The sequence below is a fragment of the Sciurus vulgaris genome, assembly GCF_902686455.1.
Source record: "Sciurus vulgaris genome assembly, chromosome: 14".
NCBI lineage: Eukaryota > Metazoa > Chordata > Mammalia > Rodentia > Sciuridae > Sciurus > Sciurus vulgaris.
In genome coordinates, this window is record NC_136475.1 from 93,604,447 (window position 1) to 93,610,446 (window position 6,000).

The following is a 6,000-nucleotide window of genomic DNA, read 5'->3' on the forward strand; positions in this document are numbered from 1 at the left end:
CATAAGTTTCCCTGGTTACAGAAAGTGAGTGTGCTCAAGGAGGGATTGGAGACGGTGTGAGGCCGCACAAAGGCACCAGCTTCATGGGCCAGCCTGAGTTCCTCCTGTCCAGCCTGAGTTCTTTCTGTCTGTCGGTCGACGTGGAGTCTCCATTTCATGCCTGTCTTAGATAAAAGTGAGTCTTATGTAATTTCATACACAAGAGTCACATCTCAGGATTCCTCGATGCCAGTCTTTATATTTTTAAATTAAATCCTTCCTCCCTCCCTCTCTTATTTAGTCAATATTTATTGTGCATCCAGCACATCCCAGGCTCTTGGCAGGTATGGGGGTCAGAAATGAGGACACTCCTGCTGCCAGCCATGAGCTTGGAGTCCAGGAGGCCACAGGGCAGAATTGCCATGGGAGGCCCCGAGCTGCCAGCCGCGCCCCCTTCTCCCAGCATCCTCAGCGATGGTGGGGGTCAGCTCGCAGTCTGCAGGGTCCCAGGTCCTCCGGCAGCGCCACTTCTTTATGTGGTGCCTCTTGTCCTCTGTCCAGAGGTGCCTTGTGCTTTTCCTCCTGAAGGTGGGGTTGAGGACCACTGGCAGCTTGTGCAGACCCCAGCCTGCCCTGAGGCAGCTCTGCCGCTGGTTCCTGCACGTTTCCGTCTGAGCCCTGCTTCCCTAAGTCCCATGCCCTGCAAGTGTAAAGAAGAGTTTCCATGTAGGATTCCAGAAGAATGGATGGCCTGGTCACGGGGCTGCCCTGCTCGGGGTGATTTTGAGTGAGCATAAGGGCTTGGAATTCTCTCCTGGGCGAGGTGCCCCCTTCTTGGGCCTAGAAACCGCTGGTGGTAGTGGAGCAGCAGGCAGGCTGCCGGGGTGCCACCCGTCTGTGCACCTCCACCCACTTTTGGAGGTGTTCCGGGCGCCACGCTTCTTCAAGATGGTTTTCTCCTTTATAATGTGGGGATGATTTTTAAAAAAGAAAGCGCCTTTCTGGGTTATTGGGGCACGAGCAGGTCCACAGCTAGTGGATAGCTGCATATGTGGGTGTGGCCGTCCCCAAGGACAGGCAGTGGGTGGCAGCGGAGGGGTGGAAGTTCCGGAGTCGTTCCTGGAGCACCCCTGGCTGCGCATCTCCAGGTGAGGACAGCACTGCCAGGCCGTCTTGAGGATTAGGTGAGATCAGGCACCAGGACGCCTGGCAGTCGCTCTTTCGCTTGTGAGAGCATCGGCTTGTGTAGCAGAGTGGGCACTCCTGACTCATGCCCAGAGACCCAGGTGTCGGTGCACCAAGGGTGCATTTTATCTGGTTTTTTTTTTTTTTTTTTTTTTTTTTTTTTTTTTTAAGTTTTAAAGTACAATTTAGAATCCAGAGTGCACAGTGACAATAATCACAGGTCTGCATGGGTTAACAAATATCCAAGGATAGCCTTAAATCTTCTATACTTAGCAAACAGTGTTAATCATCAGAAATTGACTTAGTCAAAGCAAACAGATATACCGCAGGTCTTTGGATGACAGTGTGGCCCTTCTATGTCAGATACAATGTGTAAAAGAGAGCACTCGTTGGTTGTCTTGCCAGGAAGCTTACATGAACTTTCATTTTATAAACTTTTACATAACACTTAGACAAGGCCTAGACATGTAGTTCTCAGATGCATACATATACCTAGTCACCTACATTCTGGGTATCACAATATCGTTATAACCTAAAGAAGGGTTGTTTGTTTAACCAGTTACAAAGTAATCTAAAGCAGGTACAAACCCTAATTCCTTATAAAACCTAACAAATACAAGAAAATCATTGATAGGTAAGAGCGGATCAATGTTTCACACTTTGCTTCATATCAGTACATTACAGTTCAAATAACTTTGTGCTAATTATAGCCAATTTAATCACAAACACAAACTTTTTGAGATTTACCTTCCACAAACCTTCTGCGACTTACTTAGACATTGCACAACTTTGCAATCTTAGTTTTGTTCTCTTTCATCTTGGACTATAGCCCAAGAGTATTACTTTACCAGACAAAATACTTTCTCATCAAGAGATATTTCTTTTACCTTATAATTTTCCATACTAAAATATTTCCATACCTATAATATTCTTTTACCTTTTTAAGTTTCAGACCCTTTCTTGATTTTATTTTTTTAGTTTGAATATCCACATATATTTTCCCACATATATTTCTGTACATGTTTGTATACATTCAAATGTATGTGAATATACTCTAATGGCAACCAAATTCCTGCTCATGCACTTTATATATATTCAGTTACATAATCATAAACTAAAACTAAAACAAATTGTAAACATCCATCTCAAAAGAAAAATATATACACATTTATATCCATTTAAATATTTTTATGTGTATTTTTACATATATAATTATATTTGGGTTCCTATATACCAATTCACCTCAGAGAAATCTCCATACATAGAAACCATAACATTTTACATGAATGTACCTATGTATTTGGGGATATAAATTCATAAATTCACATAAAAAACCCATAGATATTTTATATTTATACTCATTTTCATAGGCAAAACCCAGATTTCATACATAATATAACAATATTGCTTACCTTAAAAATATCCATAGATAAAAGTATATATATATATATATATATATATATATATATAATTTGGTATGTAATTTTAGGGAAGGTCCACTTTTGACTATGGCAGTGTCTTCTAGATTGTTCTGCAGGACAGTCAGACCTAGTCCTGAGAGAATCTGTAAGAAGTGCGGAAGTTAAAATGACGTGCTGCTAAGTGGATTTCTTTCTTTTCCAGGTAATGGCAGGCTTTGGTGTCAGGTTTTCTATTTCAAAAAAAAAACCTAGTGTAGTAAGGTCACCTATAAATTTTCAGCCATGGAAATTGAGCCTCCTCTAGGAAGTTTTGCTGAAGGATCTTCCTCCTTTTGGATCTGTATTTCCAGAGCTGATTTTACCTTGTGTCTCTAGTGACTGGGAGGAAGGGGAAGCTGCGGCAGGTGTTCAGAACTGAATACACTCCTCACACAGTCACTTTGTACCTTTATCAGGGTTTTCTCAAGAATTGAAGAGGATGTTAAAAAAAAAAAAAAAGAAAAAAAAGCCCGTGAGTCAGTGAAGCAATGAATCAGGTGGTTTGGGATCCTCTGAGGTCCTCCTGCTTAAGAGCAGAGGCTGTTGCTGACCAGGACTTTATTTCTGTGGGTATTCAGTAAGTGCCTACTGGGTGAACTGAAGGTCATGTGCTTGGAGCCATGGAAGGTGGGGTGGTAGGTCGTACAGATGAATGGACAAGTCCTCCCCAGGCTGGGATGTGAGGGACAGGCAGAGCCAGGGGGCTCTGGAGAGGCTCGGGCTGCTGTGGAATGCAGTTGGGGTCAGGAAATGCACGCGGGAGGGCTGGGTTAATCCCAGCAGCGAGGAGGGCCCAGGGAAAGGGGCAAGACGCCATGGGCTCTTGAAGGATGAGCAGGGCCCCAGCAGAAAGCCACGTGGGAAAAGGCTGGACACCCTCTTTCCCTGGGGATGTGATGTGGTCAGCCAGCCACATTGCTGTCAGCCGGCCAGAGGGGAGCAGTCTGGAGAGACCTGGGCAGGGGCTGTGGAAAGCAGCAAAACCAGAGGCTCCTGGCCGCATTCCCAGCAGGCTGGCCCAGCCCCTGAGGGTTTGCTGCCTCCCTATTTCTAGGCAACAGGAAGGTCCCCCTCAAGTGGCTGTGTTCTAGGTGGGAGTTCTCCCAGGCTTCTGTGGGGTGCCTCCTCACGTCCCTGACACGTCTCTCCCTGTGGGTCCTCAGCCCCCAACCAGATCTGGCCAGGAGCGAATTCCCTGGGCCCTGTTCCTCTAACCAGGCTGGTCTCATCTGGCCCAGAGCCACAACCCAGTGCGGCCTGTGGCATCCCAGGGACTTAAACCTCACCAGACTGAGGAGGTCAGGAGTGCAAGGAGCTTGAAGAGAGGAGGCTGTGCCTGGAATGTGCTAGAAAGAAACACGGGAGCCCCGGAAGCTCTGCCGCAGCGTGCAGGAACTTCCGGTGTGACCAGGAAGTGACCAGACACCAACCAGCAAAACCCTACGATGGAACAGCAGCTGGAAGCTGGCAGAGACAGAGGGTCCAGCTCTGGGGTCAGCAACCCTGCTGGGGAGCTCACAGGTGAGGTGACCAGAGGGCTCCATGCAGGGGGCACCTCTTCCTGCCTTGGATTCTGTGCTGGCCTCCACCTTTGTCTGTACTTGGTTTCCCTTGGGACGAGAGGAGCCAGGGAGCGCCTGCAGAGGGCCGCGCTGTCCTTCCTGGGGGCTGGAGGGGGCGCTGCATCAGCTTTCACCGGCCTTTCCCAGCCTCCAGAAGAGGAGCCCCTGCCCGGCTGTCTCTGTGTACCTGGGGTACCTGTGGGTGACTTATGGCAGATGTGTGGACTCCAGATGTGACTCACTTCCACCAAATTCGAAAGATGAAGCCAAAACGTTTATTTTGTTCCAGAACATAAAACTGATTCAAGTTCATAGCATGCAATTTGGAACAGGAGTGGGGAGACACTTGATGGAGACGGTTTACTTTGCAGTGCTGACCGCAGGTCCCTTTTTCTCTGCCTACAGTATCTCCACCTTCTCTTTCCTTTGCCAGGCTGGGCTTCACTGTGAGCGGCTCTGAAAGCATCTACTTTCCATTTAGCCGCGGCTCGTGAGCCTGCTTCCTTGGGAATTCACCGTGGGCGCCATACCCTCCTGGCAGCCTGGGTCTGGCCCTGGGCACGCTTCGCTCTGCGTCCTCAGCCCTGTCCCTGCGGTGGGCGGGGCTGCCTGGAGCGACGGTGCCAGCACCTGTCCGCAGACCTGTTAGTGCCGTGGCGTTTTCGGCTGGGAGAGGAGCCTCCAGCCCTCCCTGTCCGCTAAGGCCCTGCCTGTGCTCGCCGCCGCCGAGCTGCCCATGAGGCCTGATGGCTTCCACCGGCTCCGGACCTGGGCTGCCCCTGTCATTGTCCTGTGGGCCCTCCCTTCCCTGGTGCCAGCTCTGCGCCCACCAGCCGTGTCTGCTCTTCCCTGCCGCGCAGCCCGGTGCAGACTGCCCACCCCAGGCCCCGGGCAGCTGCCTTCTTTTTCCAACCATGGTTTTCTGGCCCCAGGTGCAAAGATCCACCCTGAGGTTGGAGGCCCTCCTTGATGAAGCCCCACCTGAGGATCCTTCCTGTCCCCCACCCCCGTCCAGGACTCTCCGTGGGAAACTGTAAGGAGCTGGGGAGCCCTGGGAAGCCTGGGCGTGCATGTGCCCGTGGGCAGAGGGAGAGGAACCTCCATCCGCTGGCACCTCTGGGAGCCGGGCCCTGGCGCGGGCAGCTGAATGTCGCCGAGGTCTGAGATGTGGGCGCCGTCACACACTTGGGGTGGCCTGTGCCTCCACAGCTGCTGCGTCACAGATGCCTGAGCCCGGGCACTTTCTAAGGAACAGAGACGTACGGGCTCACAGTTCTGGAGGCTGGGACGTCCAGGATGCAGTGGCTGCACCTGACGAGGCCCCTCCTGCCGCGTCGTGACGAAGTGGTGGCCTCCCACGAGTGGGGCATCCTCAGTGTACGACAAGCTCACTCTCAGGAAGCGCACTCACCCGTCAGGAGGGCTCTGCCCGCCCGCCCTGCACACGTCTGAAAGCAAGTGCCTGGTCCCAGTCGCTCCCTGGTGGGGTCATCCTCCCGTGGCACCGGGGTAGGACGGGAAGCGGGCACACATCCGTCACCCAGGAGTCCTGCTGCAGACATCTCTGTCCCTCTGAGAGGTTCTCCTGCCCAGACGCGTGGACCGTATTGGCTTCTGTCATAGTTTTTGTGAGAAGGACGCACAACATAAGACAGCCCCTTGAGCAGACTCTTAAGTGTCCAGTAAAGCGTTGGTAACTGCAGCCACCAGCTGTCAAAAGAGCTTTAGGACCTGCTCAGCTTCTTCTTTTTTAGTGTCTTTTAGCTGCACAGGACAGTAGAGTCCATGTTGTGTGATCATGACAGCGTGGGATG